This window comes from Taeniopygia guttata, chromosome 2 (assembly GCF_048771995.1).
Source record: "Taeniopygia guttata chromosome 2, bTaeGut7.mat, whole genome shotgun sequence".
NCBI classification, from domain to species: Eukaryota; Metazoa; Chordata; class Aves; order Passeriformes; family Estrildidae; genus Taeniopygia; species Taeniopygia guttata.
The window spans coordinates 85806065-85826645 of NC_133026.1; the positions used below are offsets into that span (position 1 = coordinate 85806065).

General features: G+C 42.7%; 1 long non-coding RNA gene across 14 annotated transcripts in view; it reads left to right on the forward strand.

Moving 5' to 3' along the window:
- The window catches only part of LOC115493811 (uncharacterized), a 100175-nt gene extending 79826 nt beyond the window's left edge, over positions 1-20349 (forward strand). For 12 of the 14 annotated variants that reach the window (XR_012054014.1, XR_012054020.1, XR_012054022.1 and 9 more), the window contains one exon: positions 291-20349. This is a non-coding gene — a long non-coding RNA (uncharacterized lncRNA). The remainder of the gene's footprint in view (positions 1-290) is intronic. The other 2 variants (XR_003958763.4, XR_012054019.1) reach the window with 2 other exon arrangements.
- Positions 20350-20581: the final 232 nt, after the last annotated feature.

Here is a 20581-nt window from a genome sequence, read left to right on the forward strand (position 1 = left end):
CACACCAAAATCAGATGTCTTCAGTAATACTCAACCAGGATATTTTTAAACCTTTTTTTTAAATTTTTTTTTTAATTTTTAATGCAATACTAAAGATGTGGGATTGTCAGTATTGTGGTACTTCATCACCTAAAATTGTTTCCATGTTAGAGCTCCCAAAGAAGCCTGAGAAGGGGTGTTTCATGTACGACATTATCAACACTTGTGCAGGACTGAGTGAACTCAGCCTTCTGTGGCTGTAATAGCACAAGCACTTCATTCCCTTAAATAGTTTTTTTCTTTTCCCCCAGGGTCTTGTAGCAACTTACACCTGAAAAAGCAGCCTTTATATCTTCCTCAAGATAATTAAATACAGATTCAAGCAGAGGAGCAATATTGCTAAGTGTCCTTTTGTTAAGTTGTTGGTCTCTGAAGATTCTCACATTTCAGTCATGATTGACCTAAGTGGCAGCAGAGCTCTCAGCCATGGAAACCACATCTGGAGAAATCCCACCTCTCAAAATCACAAAACTCTTAAGGATTTACATGGGGTGACATTAACTACCAGGATTAAATAAATGTACCAAAAACATTCTCCCAGTTGCAAAGGTCACCGAAAAGCCACACAGGTTTGGCTTATGCTGAGTTTTGCCTTTTTGTACCCATATGAAACATTTTTTTAATGGTTCCAGAATGGGTGGAGAAATTTATCAGAGCAACTAATGGCCTGAGGTACACTGCTGAAACAGGCAAAGACTGTTGCTTATGTACACACAGCATCAATATCAGCATATTTTCAGTGTGGCTTACCTCCTGCAATGTTCGGTCCCCCCCCAAGACAGAGGCACTGTTGGAGCAGGTGCTGCCAAATGGAGAGCATCATGATGGCTGAGCCCTACTGGATGTGTTCAGAGGCTGGATGGAGGCCATTCAAGCTTTTTCACCTCTATTTTATACCAAGTTTGGAACAACGTGGTTTAATTGATACGGTGGTGTTCAGCCAAATGTTGGACTCGATGATTTTGGAGGTCATTTCCAACCCTAATGATTCTGTGATTCTATGAATATAAGTATTCGCTGCCAGACATCTGTGCCATTCAGTTTACAGGATTGTCCAGATGCTAGGGATTTATATTTTGTATCCTTTACACAGATTAAAGGGTGTCTGCAGTCTAGGTTTTTAATTTTTAAGCCCTGTAACAAGACTGTATCAGTTATGTCTGAGAATATCAGGATTTAGCTACAGTTTTCCACAGGGATGTGGGATAATGCTTACTTCCTTTTTTTTTTTCTTTTTTCTTTGACTAATTAAAGGCAAAACACAAACCTGTGCATTTTTAAGCAGCTCTCTGAAATTTCATGGCCTTATAATTACAATCTATTGGACTGAAAACGAAACCTGAAATTAGACATAAAAACCACAATATTACCAGTCCTGGGTTTAAGGCTTATATTGCTGTGAATTTCTAGGAAAATATTTAAGAATCAATTTAAATGCTAATGGACTTGTTTGCCATAAAACTAGGCAGTAGTCATACTCAATAGCTGCTTCAGAGCCATAGTATGGGTCTTTCCTTCACTGGACTTCATTTGTGACATTAAATTTAGAGATGTTGCCATGTATCATAGACCCATGCAAAAGAGGGGGAAGAGGGAGGGGGTGGTTCTCTGAAACCCTGCAGAAAGCAACTTCTCAAAAGCTGAAGTTTCTCATGTGGACTTTGAAAATCTGATAGTAGAGCCAGACATGAACTTGTGGAATCCTGAGGAAGTTAAAGGCAGAAGTACTTGTATCTTCCTGCCTTGTACCTGGTGACTTGCTGCGGTCCCCAGCTTTGCATGTGGGGTGTCCTCTATAGTTCAGACACTTCAAAACTGGATCCCTCTGCCAGCTTTGAGCAGGTCCTTTGGGCTGTACTTTTTGGGGACCACAGGCACTTTCCACTCTGGGTGGTGGTGGGGTTACAGCCCATTTCCATTTCCTGAGGCCTTTCCCATTTAAATCAGGACCAGCTGCATCATTGCTTCTGAAAAGCACATTCTGTGACCTCTATCACACATCTAGGGCTGGGTCCCAGACCGTGTGATAGAGAGGACAGTGAGGTGGCTCCCTTGCCCAGGACGCAACCAGTGACCTTGTTAAACTTCTGATGGGAGGGCCTGGGAACAGCACATTCCCACACATTTTCTGAAGCAGTCATGGGCAGTGATGTTCAAGCAAATGGCCCGGGGTCAGGCCAACCACACAGACTTGGAGCACCCCCAGAATCACTGCCAACACATTCCTGAGCTGATGAAATCAAGTTTGCTGTGAGACTGTGTCCTGTGTTCAGGCTTTCCAATGTCAGGAGATTACTTGGTGTAGGTTCCTGGGTCTCTGCTGTCTGGCTTTCACCTCTGTTCGATTTTCAGGCATACGCATTGGATATGTCCATCTGAGAAAACAATATGTGGCTATGGACACACTGTCATGTATACACAAGCACAAGATGGTGGTGGCCCCTTACCCCATTTTGGCCTGTGCTGACCAGCACTCATCCAGCAATTGCTGGACATGATATAAGAGTCAAGCCCAGGACCGTTCCAAAGACACAATGTTGGGGAAAAGTGGTTGAATCACACGGGCAAGAAAGAACTGTTCTGTGCCAGTGAAAGAACTCTAGACATATTTAATTCATTGTTGTATTTGTAGCATTTGAAGCCACTTCCATTTGATCAAAATTGTTTGGAAACTGCCTAGCAAATCCCAAGGTCATTTGGGAGAACTGGCAGGGAAAAAAAGAGAGAGTGAAAAAGCAAATAAACACATTTCCCGGCAGCAGTTTTTGCTAAATAGCTAGGCGGGGGAGAAAAAAAAAAAAAAAAAGGTGAAGAAAGCTTCCCTCCTGGTACTTGTGGATTGGATCAAAACAGGGCAACCATAGATATCCAAAAGCATGTTTATGATCCACAAAATGTGTATGCAAGGAAATTAAAGATCTGGGAGTGACAAGTTGAAGGAAAGTGAGAAAGCTGCTCAAGTGGAGCTGTTGATGGAGGAACGCTGCTCCTGGTGTGTCCCTACAGAACAGAGTGCACTCACCAAGACTGCTGAAACGCCTTTTGACTTCCTGTCAGAAGACGAAACATGATTTTGTAATGCAGCCCAGTCTGAAAGAGGATGGAGGGACAGAAGCCTTGTTAACCTGGTGATAATATAGCCTTGAGACAGAGAAGATAGAGCAGTTCTGGAGAATCAGACACTTTACAAGTCCAGCAGCTGCCCAGTGCCTTGTTCCATCTTGTTAGCACTGTATTTCTGCTGTGGCTGTACCCAAGAGAACTGTGGCATGAGTGTGGCTCCCCTGTGCTAGGTGCCATGCACCCCAAAGCAGCAGAGAAACATGGCCCCTGGCAGCAGACACTCACACCAGAGAGCAGAGACACCTTGACTCCCTTTCTGCAGGCAGTGGGAGGGATGGGGCACCACGGCATTCCCCCCTTCAATGTCCCAGTGAGAGCAAAAGCCTTGAGTAGGACCAAGGTGTGGGGACATTTGTCTTCATCACTTCTGAACAACTGGAGACTCATTTTCATCCTGTTGATTGTTCATCACATTGATTGTTAGTGGGTTTGGAATTTAAATATTAAAGGACAGCTTCAGAATTAGGCAGGCAGAAACCTTAGCCCTTATTCATTAAGAAAACATCTGGAGGCTTTTTTGCCCTCCTGAATAAGGTTTGAAAAGACAAGATGTCCTCATAAAATCTTACAAACGCCCACAGGACAATTTTACTTTGAAGTATCAATGTGACAGGGCAAAAGCAGAACAATTTGATAGTAATGATTTCAGTCACCATCCTAATGCTTCATGTTTTAAAGATCATTTTGCAATAAAGACATCATGATTTTACAGTCAGATTAGAATAATAAACCGTAGCACTTAGTGAATACTTTTCCTCTATGCCATGAAATAAATTGGAACAGTAAGTGTTTTTCTCATTTTAGAGTTGGAGAAACTGAGGCCCGAGGACATGACCTTCTCACAGCACAGTCTGGGAGAACCTCACCTGTCTCCTTGTTATGAGGCTGCTCTTTGGGTCATACTGTCCCTCACCTCCTAGTCCAGACAACATGACTGATGACAGCTCTCTGCAGGAGAAAGCAGATGCAGATTGATGTTCTCTCTCCCTCTGTAACTTCAGGCACTTCACCAAGACATCTCAGACAGAGTATTGAAACTGTCATTAGGAAAAAAAATAAAAGCAGAAAGAAGAAGTGTCAGGATCTAGTCACAATAGACAAGCTGAATACAAGTCACCAGACCTGCTGATAATCTCAGGTGAGGGGTGGGGTGGCCACTGAGTCACCTTTTCCCATCATTTTTGCTGGCACATTCTCTGTCCTTTCATCTGTCTGAGAGAAGCAGTAGTGTTGTCCCCAGCCTGGGTGGCTGCATCTCACCTGGTCTCACAACAGGCTCCCTCAGTGGCATTACATTCACCAAGAGGTGGGGAACACAGGGGTGTGCAGCTGGTACTGAGCATCCCTTTGAGTGCAGCGAGCACAAAGGCAAGAGGCCGGTGATATGTCAGATTTCTAATTAAGATTCACCAGTCTCCAACTTGGCTCAATTCATTATTCATCTGGAAATTTTTCTCCCTAACTTCCGTCTTTTCTTTTGCTGTCACCCACTAAGCAAAGCTATTCTTTTCCCTCCCAGAAGCTCCATCCACATCTCTGCATATATGTCACCCTCAGATTGTGACAGAAGAGGAAGAAATGGTTACAAACCAGGTCCTGGAGCAGTCATAAATATTTACAGGGGTCTGACAATGACTTATCTTAGACCATTTACATTTAAACTACAGACATGCAAATGAGGTGTTTTCTGCATTGTGAGCAGCAAGGATGAGATATTCTTACACTAGTAGAGATCTGTTGCTCTTCCAGAAATATTTCTTCTTGTTGCTGCCCTGGCATCTCACTGTAACATAGTCGGGCATTTGGGTAGGAAAGGCAATACAAAAGAGAGTGGATTTCCTGGCTCAGAAACAGGTGCACATTGCTTAAAATTTTGGCAGAGGAAAGAAGGGAGGAAAAAGTCTTCGCAGCAGTTGTTCACCATCAGACCTTCTGCTGTGCTCTTTTGTGGCAATTGCCCAGTGAGCCAGTGAGTGATGAACTGATATAAAAGATTGATCCAGATAAAATATTTAGAGATTGACATGATTAAATATGCAGGATTTGAAATGAACATTTCATTCTCCACCGTTTTTCCACAAAACATGACCCCGTATTGCACACTGTGTGTAAGATGGGAATGGGGGAAAAAAGGAAAAAGAAGGAAAATCTCTTAACTGGATGCTCTGATTTTGAGCCTTCAGAGGAAAGAGAGTTTGTGCTGATGGGGACATAATCCTCAAGATGAGGTTTCAATGCAGGGTACCTGCAGGGAGGAGGAGTACTTCTTGCCTCCCTGCTGCCCCAGGGAAGAGCCTGCAGGTGCTCTTGCTATGACAGTCGTGCTCACTCACCACAGAATCCTGGCCCTGGAACACCAGTTGAAAGCTGTCCAGAGCATCAGATGGCACATCAGAGAGCAGAAAGCAATTTCAGCCATGGGATTGCTTCTCGTAGCAGCACTCATTGCCAGTTCAAGGTTGTCAGCCTCCCAAACTGACTTTTATTCTCAGCTAGGGTGGTTGTTGTTTTTTTGTTTTTTTTTTTCCTTAACACAGCAATCTTAATGCTAGGCATCACTTGCAGAATTGACTGGAAAGATATAGATTATCATTCCATCAAGTTCCCTAGATCTGAATCTTCATGTTTATTTGTCTTTGCATGACTGAGGAATGCAGTCAGTGCTGCTCTGGGAGTAGAGGCTGCCCTCAGGAACAAGGAAAAGCCCCATGAGTGTAAGAGATAATTTCACTACATCTTGGATGTATGAGATGTGGGAAGACACCCCCCCTTTTTTTGCTGCTTGTTTATGTTGCTGTGTGAGTTATTTCCAAATGATGAAAGTGTTTGCCAGAAGTAGACAGGTTGTTGTGAATGGCATAGCTTTTGAATTCTGCTTATAATTACCCTTCTTTCCTGTACATTTTTCCCTTCCTTTTATTTATTTATTTTAAATTTTTATTTTTAGGGCCTGTATCTAGTACATTTCTTGTCTTACAAGAAAGTCTTAATAGTCCATTGCTTGATTTCCATGCTAATTGTGTGGCTTCTCTAAATAACTACCACATCCTCACTTACTTAATATGTACTTTTATACCCTTAGAAATAATCTGATAACATTGTCAGAGCAAAATACAGAACAAGAAACTGCAGGGATTAGATATCAAGGAGGACACTATAGGGACTGTGTTAATTGAGGCAATCAGCAAGATTAAGATAAGTCTTGCTGCTTCCTCATATTGGTCTTAATGACACAACACAGACCCCAAAGCACTTTACCTGCTGTACAATGTGGTTAAGTCTCTCTCTTCCCTGGGGTTTGTAATCTAATCTGCTAGATAAAACACTTAAGCAGACTCAAACCAGCTGGTGCTAAAAGCTGTATTTTTAAGATACAGCAACCTGTGTGAGGCTTTAAAGTCTACTAAAAATAGTGAAAGCCAATAAAAGTTGTCATTTGGCGTGTATGTGCATGCACATGTATGTGTATGTGTATGCACACAAAGATATGTGTGTGTGTGTGTGTTCGTGGTGTGTGTGTGAGTGCACAGACTGGACTGACCCGGGTTGATGGCGTCCTAGCTTCAACACTGAGGCTTGCCCAAGTGATCCCCAGGGGATCCCTAAATAGCATTTCCTTGAATTTCCAATAGAATCCATGTGTGTGGATGTGACACAATTAAGCATTGCCATTAAAAAAAAGACTATTCCTGCTTCAAAAATACTAATTTTTCTTTTCCCCTTGCCCCAAGGCTTCTTTCTACAATTAAAATGAAAATACCTGTAGAATAAATGATTTTGCATAAATAGTCTTTGAATAATGGAACTGTTGACAAGTAAAAGAAAAGGCACTACTGAAACCTTTTCCAAATCAATTCTTGACAGAGTTCTTCAAACAGAGATAAACATTGCTTGTGTAATGATTTGCCACATGACCTTGCACTTGAAGTGCCAAGCAAAGTGAAAAATAGCACATTCAAACAAGAAAAAGTGCTGATTTTGATTCCCAAAATAATGTTTTTGTAGATGGAACTGTTTCTGCTATGGACTAGCATGCACATACAGAGAGAAAGTTAAGATTTTCCTACAGCAATATATGACATTTTCCTCTCAGCTAGATAACTGAGAGGCTATTTGGGCTCACTAAAAACACTTCTGCACATCTGGGAGCAATACAACTCAAAAGCAATTGTGGAGGAAGGATAAGTCTTGCAGTCGAGGGGGAGAAGAGTTCAGTTCAACCCTGTCCTGACCTCTGAGCCAGCCTCTTTCTGCCTCCAAGCTTCCCATTCCCATGAGTCTCTGTAAGTCAGGGGTTTCTATTTGACCAGAGACCCTTCCCATCTTCTCTGTCACCAGAGTCCTTGTTTTCCATGCATTTATAGAGAGCTAAGAGGCATTTGGGAGACAAGCAGGAGCAAATGAAAGTAATCCCCGATGGGAAGAAATCCAATGTAAGTGGCCTGCTGAATCCACCTTGGAGGCTCTGTATGATGGCAGTGCTAAAAGTGCTGGGTAAAACCTTCTAGGCATAATTCCTGGTGGCACATTCCCCACATCGCTGGTTTTTGGGATGGCGAGCACAGCACATCAGGACAGCAAAGCTGCTCTGCCTCTGGGTCAGGGAATGGCTTCATATACTGCACACACCTATGAGATCAAAACAGCATCCTTCACAGAGGAGAGACCCTTTGCAGGCCCAGTCCTGGCACAGATTGGTGTCCTCCTTCCACAAGGAATAGTTCCTGCTCAAACAGGAAGAACAGTCTGCCTAGGGCCAGCTGCCATCATTGCCCTGATGGGCTGTGTAACTTCGAGTGCCACATACACTCAATAGTTAAAGACACTAGTTTCCCAAACTGGAAAAAAGTTGCAAGTGAAACTGAGTGTAAAAAATTTTCAGGCAGAAGCACATATTAAATGGCCAAAAAGCCATTACTTCACAGTAAAGGAGTTGAATAATATTGGTGAAAAGCACATTCTCTTTCAGTGGAAGAGTGAAGGCAGGAATAATGAATTAAAAAGCAATATGCAACATATGGCAAAAAGGGGGAAGTAATAAAAATCCATATAAATAAGAGTTTATGAGGTGTAGAAAATTGATAAAGGATGGAAAGACATCAGAAAAAACTTCCTGGCTGGTCAGACTTTGGTTAAGAAGAAGGATTTTCTTGAAAACTTATAAACATTAAACAGAAAAACTATCAATGCCATAGACTCATTACTAGCTAGAGACGGCCCAGTCACAATGAAGAAAACCCCCAAACTGTTCAACAATTATTTCTGCTCTCTGTTTGGAATAATGCATTTTCTGACACATTACTAATTAAGAAAGATATTGAACAAGTTTCACTAGGGTTAACCCATTTTTTAAGTTGTAAGGTCCACAAAAATGGCCCATGTGAGTCAATGCAGGGCATTTTTAGCTTGTGTATGTAAATTCTTAATATTAATATTAATATTTTGAATAATGGAGACATTCTCATAGTTCAGTGTCAACACTGTGCCAAAATTCAGATATAAATGAAACCATGCAGGTAAATACAGTCCAGTTTACTTGATATCAATATCAGGCAGAGTATTAATGGAAAATTTAATTAATAAGGAGTGATAAGAGAGGCCTATAATTAACAGGGCTGTACTGAGAAGGAGTTTGTGATTTCAGCCTGACCACCTCATATGGGAAGAGTGGTTACTAGAGGGTAACCAGGCAGGACCAATCTGTTCAGTGCAAAAGGCTCGAGCATGCAGGAGACCCAGGACCAGCACAACAATAAACAATGTTCTGCTTCCCTGCATCCAAGACAGATTCTATGATTTCCCTCTCCAGCTGTCCCCGAGCTTTGCAAGGGCTGAGTAACCTCCCCAGCCAGGGTCACACAGTGGTAGGTGGCACTAAGGAAAAGCCACAGGAGTCAAGGACAGAGTCTGAAATGACTTCTAGAGTGGAAGGTGGCTCCTGGTGGCAGGAGTAACCCAGATGGCCAAGGCAGTTGATGCAAGAGGGCTGGGGCTATAACAAAATACAGAACACCGAGACAGGAACAGGGGGTCAGTGAGGCAGGAGCAAAGGCAACAAAGGCAGTGGGAGCTGTGGGGGAGGATGAAGAAAGTTTGAATTTGTCAACAAGAGAGCATTTTCTGAAAGAGCTGCATCTTGGACAAGAGATGAGACGGGCTCCCATGACAGAACTGTCAGGGTCTTGTGCCGTGGTCCACTTCACTGTCACATGTCACGTGCGTGGTGTTCATAAGAAAGGCAAGCTTTCAACATAGACCAGCGAATCTCAAGTGGCTTTTCTGTTTTAATTTGTTGTTCTTTAACACAGAAAAGTCATTCAGGTAAATAAATAAGGTGGTTGTGCAGAAACTTGTGAAGCCAAAAATGAAATGGGGGCAGGAAGCAGGGCAGTGTAGGTGCTTCAAGAATCAAGGGGAGCAACTGGGCTGTGAGATGTTCAGTTGGCAAAAGAATAAAAAAAAGAAAAGAAGGAAAGGGGCATGTGATACAGACTTTAGAGGTTTCATCAAATGCTCTGAATCACCTTTCATGAAATGATGAGTGTGTGGCTGAACTACCCTTTCACAGGAGTGCTCCAACAGATTGGAGGGGAATAAAATGAAGGGTCATTTTTCTCGTGGAGCTCTTTAATTCCTTTCTTTTATTGAATCAGCGAATTGCAGATTTTGCTTATCAAAGGTCCAGGTTCCTTTGGAGCTGTTTGATGATGAGCCATATTGTGCCTTGACTTCCATCCCAGGCAAGCCACCGAGTTCAATGGCATCTTGTGGAGAGTAAAGCAGGACAGAATTTAGCTTGATGTTCTTAACAGTGTCGTGGCTGCTAATGAAGCACAACCTGATCTGGTACTGCTGCCAGGTCTGCAGTGGAATAGACTGTCTTTAATGTGAAGATGCAAGTGATCCATCAGTATGTCATGTATACAGGAAAGTAGAACAAGTTTTCTCTTCTGTTTGGTTTTGTTCCCATTGAGAAGTCACTTGGAAAAAACATGCAACAAATAATTTGGGCATTTTAGGCAGTGAAAAGGATTCTTTTCCCTTTCTCCTGCCTCACCCAAGACTAAAGGAGCTGATTACCTTGTTAGATAACAGTGGCAAGCTTTAAGACTCCTATAAAACAAAGGATAGAAATGTTGCTTTTATAAGGAAGAATTGCAAAGCTGGAAATGATCCATATTTGGGACATGAATGCAAGCTGTTATGCAGATCAAAGTATCTATTTGAAGCTGAATTACTCAACAGCATCTATCTATGCCTCTTCAACACCTGCAGATTAGCAATGTAATCATGCGGAGGTTGCTATAGCTACATCTCTAAAGCAGGTGGAGTTCTTCATCTCTTGGAGCATGATCTTCATTCTTTGCAAATAAACCATGTAACAATATATTTAAAATGCCACCTTAGTGGTATCAGCTCCTGTCTCTTGCTGACAATGTCATGTCTGATCTGTTCTTACCCTATTAATTCCTATTGTTTTCTCTAGAAACAATTCCACTTCCATCTGAGCATCAAGCCTACCTTACAAATACATGTGAACAAGCACCAGGCCCTTGCCAACCCAGACCTAGCAAGGTCATAAAGCAAGTGCTTGAGCCCAAGGTGAGGATGCTCAAGTACAGCTAGCAATTGTGTAGGCTTGCCTTAGGGCTGATGGCATGTAAGACTGTAAGCTGGAGCTAAATACAGCACATAGCAAAACTACCAGCCTTCAGCAACAACACTTTCCATGGCCTGACAAATGGTCAAACAGCAGGAGTGCCGGTTGTGATGGTTTTCAGCTCATTGTTTGCCTAAGTCTCTTCCAGAAGAAGGGCTCAAATCACTCTGGTTTGGGTTTTTTGGTTTGTTTTACTTTTTTGCCTGGAATACTTCAAACTTCTTATTTGGGTTCCTCTATTGTTTACTCTAGCAAAGGGCTGTCCAGATGACCTTTCCTTCCATTTGTCTTCCTGCAGTGACTGGCATATGCTGTAACCCTTAACCCTCTGCCAATCAAGACTGCAACATGCTAACGTGTGTGAAAACTTAATAGCAATCCCTGTGCAAAAAGCTGATAGTCTAAAAGAGGAGTGCTGAAAAGTAGAAAAAAAGTGACAAAAAGCTAAGAAGAGAAAGTACCAAAGAGTAGATAAAAAAATCATGGTGCTTTGACTTGTCTAATTTTGTCATTCTCCTTGTTTGTCTTTTGCTCTAGCTCTGCATCAAGTGCAAACTTTTCATTCCCCAGTGAAGGTAGGGAAGGCGAAATTTCTTACTAAAAATTGACAACAGCAACAACAACAGAACATGTTCTCCCTCTGTGGCAAATTTTAATTACCAGACTATAAAGCTGAGTATCAGAAAATGCTCCAAACATAACATCACTTCAATAGTTTTTCAATAGAAAACTCTGGTTTTCCCCAGAAAGCTGATGCTGTTGAAAGGGTATTTAGCAAAATAGTATAAATTTTTGCCGATGCCCAACTTCATTCTCAGCACTGGTCTGTTTCCACTTATTTCTTATCCCTCCAGCTGTCCTTTAAGCCATGTCTTTGATACACTAACTTTTTAAATTTTTACAAATTACTGAAATATGAATTCTCCTCAGAGCCTGCTAATTTTCGTCTGCCCAAAAAGCAGTGCTGTAAAATTTATTTCTATAAATGCAGGCAGATAAAAATATTCCATGTTGCTTTGAGAGAAATCCATCTTCAGGTCAATTAGTGCATTACATGTCATAGAATCATAGAATTGTAGAATCATTTAGGCTGGAAAATACTTTTGTTTCTCTCTCTATCTTCAGGCTGTTTCATTTCTGCTGGTTGTGATGGTTTGTTCTCCAGGCTGCAGGTACTGATGACAATAACAAAGAGGCCCCTCATTAGGAGAGAGGCTGTTTAGTGACGGCCTTTCCATTTACTTCACAAATGGCTGTTGAAAAAAGGCGAGCCAGACAAAGGCAGCACAGAGGAAATCACATCAGCCTTGTTTTTCTTTTCTTCTGGTTCTGTCGTGGTCATAACCAGCAATCAAAACGTTGTCAAACGCAGCAGTGTGCATCCTGGCTTTGAAAAGGGCATGGCTTTAAAACACACAGGTGAAGCCAGCTACGGCACCTGTGCTGTGAGAAATGGCTCCTCCTATCTAGGTGCCAAATCCTGACTTGCCGAAGTCAGGATTGAACTGTTAAATATAAGGATTTAATGGATTGAGCTCTGGTAAATATAAGACTTGGGAGAGATGTGCCCAATGGACAGCTATGAAAATGAATTTGTTTGTTTTTTAAAGCTCCAAGTCCAGAAGATTTTTTTTTTCCTCTTTGAGCTGTTTTTTCTCTAAGGTCTATTAAAATTTGTAAACAGTTAATTTTGTACTACAGCAAATTAAGAGTAACATTTGTTCATGATTTAGCTGCCAGGAACTTGATTTTGCTTTTTGTGGCCTGCCTGACAAACAAAAGGCACACACCAATTTGCATGACCAAGGTTTTCAAAAGCAGTTGGCAATGTGTGTTGACTGTGTTTCTGTTGACTGTGTTTCCCACCCTGAGACTCCTGCAATGAACTTCCTTCCCTGAAATCGGGCCTTCCTTAAGATATCTCCAATCAAGCAAACAAAAGGCCTTCCCCATATCATTAGTCAATTTTAACACACACCACCTTAACCATCAAAAATTAAGAACATGGTCCCAGAACCAGGTTCCCAGAACCAGAAAATGAACAACATTGCCACTGTGCCTCAGTTGCCATGGGCACTTGCAGAACTTTTCCTGAAGGGGAAAAACTCCTGCTGGGAAGCTTCCTGGATTACTTTGTTACAGAGAAAATGAAAGAAAGTCAGTCCGTTTGAAGTGGTAGCAATCAGTACTCGAGCTGAGGCAGAATCTTTTTTTCTTTCTTTCTTTTTTTTTTTTTGTTTTGTTTTGTTTTGTTTTGTTTTGTTTTTCCTCTGAAAGAAGTCCAAAGGGAAGAGAAAAGCCCACAAAACACAGCCTGTGCTGTTCCCTGCCCTGGGCTCCAGCAGTGGCAGTGTGGTCCCGTGCTGGCCTGGCACATCCACAGTGGCTGCGGGTGGGAGCCCCAGGCATGCCAGCAGCCCCTCGCTGCCCGTGCAATCCAGAGGCCAAAGAGCTGCAGTGGGTCGCCCACAATCTGCAGCACAGCTTCCTTTCTATTCCCATTGCTATGGAAATTGTTTCTGGAGGCAACCCTAATTTTCTTTTCAGCAATCAATTAGGGGCAGGCTTTGCACTGAGCTGTTTGTTTCCCCAGCACTGCTCCATTTGATATTATTTTCTCCATGACAAATTAACCACAGCTGGACCTGTCTGAAATTGCTAAGGATTCTCTTCTATAAAGTGAAGAAAAAAGGGAGACAAAGACAGAATAAGCATAAGAAGCAGGAATAAATTGATATTTCATAGGGGAAGGAGTGGGAATAGCAGGGACCTGACAGCTGCCAAGGGAAGAGGATGTCCTCTGATTGCCTGTCTGGTCAGGTCTCACCATCTCCCAGGGTCAGGCAGGCTAACAGTGTGATGCAAAATCCATAGCTCCTGGGTGTATTAGTGGTGACACTTCTTGTTACGCTGAGCTATGTAACCAGCCAGAAGCTTTCTGGAAAAGTCCAGTTTTGAGGTTGTCCCCTATCCTTTTACCACAGACTCAGTCAAGCCAAAACTCCCATGTTCTATATAAGGACATGTCTTCCCGGGGAATAAGAAAAAGGTGGTGGACGGGAGAAAAGGTTTTTGTTTTTTTTATTTGCTATTGCTATAAAAGTCTGGTACAAGGAGCTTTGAAATTCTCACATAATGTGCTCCCTCAGTTCAAACAAACTTGTTTCACATTTTCCCTCTGCCTTCCCCCATCTTCTACACTTGCTTGCTGCAACAGTCTCCCATAACACATTAACAGATTGAAAATAACCTTCTGCCACCCTTCATCTACTTTGGCCAATTTAAAACTAGACAAACTACCCAACTACCCCAGGCACTGTGGAAGTAATGTGTGCCCATGTGCGTGCATATGGGTTCTTACCTAAAGGGAACAACTTTCACAGCAAGAGGCAAGAGGTTATTTTTATTTCCAAGATGTCTGATTTTGCATCCTCCCTTTTCTGCTGGTTCTGTCTTTTTCTTCTGCTAAGACAATCAGCCAAAGGTCTAGAAAAGCAGTAATTATAGTTATTCTGTGACAGGAACAACGATTCATGAACAACTGGATGCAAAAAGACCCTGTCAACACATTCATCGTTGCTGAAGCGATCGGGTCCTAATGATTAGAGCAGGGAGAGAAAGGTGCAGAGAGGGATGCATTGAAAGGCAGAGCTGTGTTTTGAGTTGGCCCTGGATACAGATATTTCTCAGTTGTGTGAAAATGGCTATTAGCTGCCATCCTGCACACCTCGCCTCTGTGTGAAGTATTTTGAGGGGACCTTTGGTTCAGAAGTGTCAGCAGGGGAGTGAGCACAGCACCACATGCAGAAGAGTCCTAAGGCAAGTGCAGCCTGAGCACTGCCTGCATGTGCTTGCAAGGAAACATGTAAGGAATCCAAGGAATACAGGGCTTTGGAACTGCGTTATGGGAGTTCTTGCAAAATTATAGTAACTGCAATGCCTTTATGAGCAGGATGAGGTTGGACAGGAGCAGGAAACCTGTGGGTTATGGGGGAAAGGGATGTTGTGATCTGTGTCCTGTCCACCCAGCAGCTGAATGGATTGGGGTACATGAGGTCTGGCTGTGCAGAGGGCAGAGTGGGAAACAGGACAAGAACAACCCCAGCACCCTGTTGATACACAATACCCACCTGTAGGAAGGGATGGCTGGCCCATGTAAATGGGCAATTGCCATCCCAGCTGATGGTCACCACTGGTTTTCTCCTGTGACAGAGCTTGGTATTCTCTTCTACATCTTGTCTCTTTAACATCTTCATTAATTTGGACACAGGACTTGGAGGTATAACAAGAATGTTTGCTGATGAAAGTAGACTGGGAGAAGCTGTTGAGGCAGAGAGACCCTGCAGAGAGACCTTGACAAATCGAGGGCTGAGTAATCACCAACTGTATGAAGTTTAACAAAGTCAAGTGCTGGATTCTGCACCTGGGATGGAGCAACCCTGGATATACGGACAGACTGGAGAATGAGCTGCTGGAAAGCAGTGCCATGGAAAGGGACCTGGGGGTCCTGGTCAATGGTAAATTGACCATGAGTCAGCAGTGCCCTGGCAGCCAGGAGGGCCAAACGTGTCCAGGGGGCATCAGGCACAGCACCAGCAGCCAGGCAAGGGAGGGGATTGCCCCACTCTGCTCTGCACTGGGAAGACCTAACCTTGAATGCTGGGGACAGTTTTTGGGTGTCACAATATAAGAAAGACATTAAAATACTGAAGAGTGACCAAAGCAGAGCCACAAGGATGGTGAAGGGCCTGAGGGGAAGCCGAATGAGGAGCAGCTGAGGTCACTTGGTCTGTCCAGCCTGGAGGAGACTGAGGGGAGACCTCAATGCAGTCTGCTACTTCCTTGTGAGGGGAAGAGGAGGGGCAGACACTGATCTCTTCTCTGGGAAGAGCCTGAAGCTCTGTCAGGGGAGGTCTAGGTTAGATATTAACAAAAGTGTTTTCACTCAGAGGGTGGCTGGGCACTGAAACACACTCCCCAGGGGAATGCTTACAGCACCAAGGTTGACAGAGTTCAATAAGCATTTGGACACTGCTGTCAGGCACATGGTGTGACTCTTGGGGTATCCTATGCAAGGTCAGGAGTTAGACTTCAATGATCCTTGTCCAATTAAGGGTCCTTTCCAATTAGTGATATTCTATGATTCACACAAAATGTTTTATGTAGCAACCTAAGATACACAAATCCTTTAGCAAGAATTTGGAACAGATTTATCTAAAATATTTAATCATTTGCTTCAACAATTTGTGATGGTTATCAAGTGGTGTTAACCAGGTTCAGTCAATCTATAATTGGGCTGGATAGCAAAATACAGAAATTTCTGGGTAAGCAGGGCTGACACAAAATCTGTTTCCCCATTGTGCTCCCTCGAGAACATGCAAAAATCAATAGCTCAGAAAGCCCTTCAATGCCTCTGTCCCCACATGAACTCTATTTTCTCCCAGCTGCTACTCATTTACCTACCAAGGCAAGCAGATGCTTCCTGAGGTTTGCTGCCAATATTGTGTCATCAAAGGTGAACTGGTGTCAAGACACAGCAGAGTATGTGCTGAGAGACTGAGCTTGTTCAGAAGCCATGGTTTACTTCCCCCAGTCTTCACATACATCTGTACTTATTCCCACATGTACACATAGCCAAAAGAAACCCATTATTGGGAGAACCATCTCTGCATCCTGTCTGATTCCCTCAGTCCACAGCTTCAGCCTCCCTCTCTCTTTGAGGTGCATCAAATTTCAGGGTAGACCAAAAATGCTATTAATTTGGACCTTTCCAAGAACTGTACTTCATCACAGAAGCATCTCTGCCCAACCTATAAAATGAGGAGGCTTTTGAAGATTGCTTTCTCCTCTGGCTTTGTTTAGAGCTGCTCATTGCACGTGGAAAAATACAATGTCTTGTTACACAAGTCCTAGGGCACTCATCTCTCTGCATGGCTGCATCCCTGGCAGAAATTAGGGACTCTAATGTCCTGGTGACCTAATGTCTGTCTTGTTTGTTGCACAAAGCTTTTAATGATATATTTATGATTGATATTATTTATGTTCCCTTCATCTGAATTTGAAAACATTTCCTGGCAATGGAGTATTGAATAAAAACCTTGAGACTGATGGACTTGGTTGCTTTTGTGGGGGGAAGTAATGCCGTTTCAGCTCTGACAATTGTTCTTCACGTCCCCTAGTTAGTTAGCTGGGAATTTTCTTTTAGATTTAAATACTCTTCAGGATGGAATTAAAATAGTACTTTTCAAATTTAGTGCACATTAGGACTTGTAAATTCTCCACTGGTGCACTAGCTGGGGGAAGATGCTCATTAATATCTGTTGTTTTCTTACTGACAATAATTCTTAGGGTCTGTTCCACAAATACTTTGTGCAAAATGCTTAGTGGTAATTTCCTCAGAGCATTAAGGATTATTAGGGTGATGAGAGAAAAGTTACAGCCCTGCCTTTTTTTGGTTTGCTCCACCAAATCACTCAGTAAAAAACAAACAAACAAACAAAAAAACCAAAACAGCATCAAGACAGTAGGAGTCATCTCCCATTCCCCCACTCTGCAGACCTGAACCAATAACTCCCATCTTTCCTGTGTGTAGGGACCAATTATTCCATGCTATTATAAATTCTTTCAAAATTAGGCCTTTCCCTTTGTGCATGAAAATTTTGGCATAATATTCTGCAGCTTTCAGCATTACTGAGCAACAACTGGAATTCCCAGCAACACTGCTCTGGACCTCCCTGCTTGTGGGGGGAAGAAGGTGGGGAAGGAGCTTCCTACCTGGATACCTGGGACAGGAGATGACAGCTTTGGGTGTGACAACGCAGGTGACATGCCTGACATCCCAGAGCTTTCCTTCAGCTTGACTGGAGTCAGAGGAAACCTCGTTTCTGTGCCCACACAGGCCACGCTGCAGTCTTGGGGATCAGTTCTCCTGCATAAACCGGAGGTTTCCTCCTGGTGGGCACTGTTCTGCCCTCTAGCAAGCAGCCTCAATTGAGGAAACTTTTTGCTCTTGTTGAATACCAGCTGATTGGTACAGAACTCCTGGGGTGCTGGAGAGTCAGATGATGACATGCCTAACCCTTAGCTGCTCACAGTCTCATGCTGCTTCCTCTCTTCCATAATGCTCCCACACTGACATCCATTTACTTATCTAACCACGGGATAACTTTTTGTCTGTTGTTTTCCTAAGCTGTTGTGGGATTTGTTTCCAGTAGGCGTATTTCTTGATTAATGATCTTTCTGTTAACACTTGCTCATATTCCATATGGGATCTTCTTGGGTTATCTAAATGCACAAAATACTTAAAACAATATTTTTTTCTCAGCTCATCACTGTTCTTAATAACACAATTTATTTATCCCGCCTCCAAGGAAAAAAAAGAGCATTTTTTAGCTTGCTCAAACTCATGCTGAATGTTATTTGTGATTCATGTTATCACCTTGTGCAATATTCTTAGAAAACAGAGCATGGACAGGCTCTGTCAGGAAGGGTTTTGTAATGTATTTGTCATTTCTTTTCTATATAGATTAAGGGCTAAATATTTTGATGGTAGATGAATTTGTAGACCCCATCTCATTTAATTCAGAGCAGCTATTCAAAGGAGAGAAGATGATTTTCTTTCAACAAATGATAGTAGCACTTTCCTGGATGCAAGCTGAAAAATATTTACATCAGTTTAAATGAGCAGTGTGTAACTATAAATAAAGAACACAGGTAATGAAGTGTTATCATTGAAGTTGAAATTAAAATTGAATCCTGCCAAAACCTAACCATGGATCATGACAGAAAAATCCAATACTGTTTGGTTTGTTGTTGGGTTTTTTTGTTTTGTTTTATTTGGAGCTGCTCTAATTATAGACTAGGTAAAGGAAAAAAGATTATACAGCAGACGGAATTTGTAGTGGTTTCAGTAACATTTCTGATGCAATGCCATGAAAAGAATGATTACCTGTTTATGGCATCTTTATGTGCATTTACAGCCTGCCTCAGTGAGGTGCCATAGGCAGCACTTGCCTCTTAACCCAAGTGATATGACATGATGTGTGAGCATGGGCTGTGTGCCCACAGCCCAAATGACCACGGGCCTGTTTCCACAGGGGATGCACTGGTGTTCGCTGGGTGACTCCTGCTAGGGCTGTCCCTGACCCTGGCTCCCCGCAGCTTGGTGCCCCTGCTCACGGGAGCCACTGATGTAAGATAAATTAAGAAACCCTAGGGCAGAGGGACATGTTCACTATCCCTAATTCCAAGACATTAATCTCAGCGTAAGTTACTTTATTGACAGGGCTTTGTTTGAGCTCTGTGCCCTACACTGTCAGGGCAGGAAAGGATTTACATCCATTGGAAACACAGAACATTGTAAAAAAGTGCAAGTGGGCTCAGAAAAGCCCTCTGAGATGTTCATGCTGAAATGGAAAGCATTCCCTTTTAGTTACCAAGGGTGAAGTCTCTTGTTGCCTTTCTGGAAAGCAAGGCTCCAGGCAACTTCTTGTACTTCAATAGCTGAAAATAAAGCCTTAAAATAGAACATGTCAGGGAATTAAATGAGAACCACAAATTTAGCAGGGGTAGTGATTGCCCAGGAGAATACTGAGGTGAAATGTATAGAAAAGAGGGATTTTGAGAAAGAATTAAGTGAATTACTGGTCCCATCCATAACATCTGTTATAGTCTTGGCTGCCGGGTACTTACTTTCAAAGAAATCAGCTTCCACTGCTGTCTGCTGAGGAGCCCTAAATCAGGTGTGCAGGCACAATTACTGAAAATGAATCTGTCAGAGCAAATCTCAGGTAATCAAGGAACCCTGATTGGGCACCCCTCCTGTACCCTTCTTTGCTTTAGGGATAACCTAAACCAATGTTCCTCAAAGCTGATGGGAATAAGCAATGCAGTTACAAGGCAGACTTATTAAGAAGGTTGAAACTTTAAAACATTGGCCACAAGCTGATAATGGCATCTGTGAGTCAGCCATTCACAGGGCATGTCAAATGGTGCTGCCTTTGTATGACCATTAAAAGAATCAGGCTTGTTTTAGCGCTGAGCAGCAGACATAACCTGATGCCATTTGCAGTAGTACCACCAGCCCCTCGTGGACAGCCCATGCCCAGAACTTCTTACACTTTCATGCAATAGCAGGTACTTGCTCTGGCAGGGGTTCAGTGCACAGGGCATGGGAGCTAATTTGTAAAGTGCATATTGCTGAAGAATGGGCATGAGACTCTCATTTCCTCCTCTGAGCTCAGTCCATGGACTTGGTTCTCTAAGAAAAAATGTCTTTTTTCATTAGCTAGACCTCTGTTTAGCTGTGCCTTTCTTATTATAGATAGGATTCCCCCCAGCTTGTCCTTTCTCCTCGATGTATACAAGTTTGCGTAGGAAATTGCTCATGAATATAAAAAAGGCTATGGAAAATGTCAAGAAATGAGTATGTAAACATTCTTGGTTTTCAGATATGTGTTGGGTGGTGGGTTTTTTTTGTTTTGTTATGGTGATCTTGTTTGTTTGTTTGAATAAAACTTTGCTCAAGGGACGGCTGTTGACTGAAGTTTGCAGCACATTCTTGCTTCAGTTCCTGCTCTGCACAGCAAAGACACGTGGAAGCCCACTGAGCCATGGCTTCTGATTAACTGCAGGCAAATGTTTCAGAGCTCTCCTGAAAGTGGATGAACTCTTTTTCAGAGCAATGATTTCTGTACTGTCCCTTCTGTGAAACAGGCAGAAAAAAAAAAAAAAAAAAGCAGGTATTGCCTTCTCACAGCC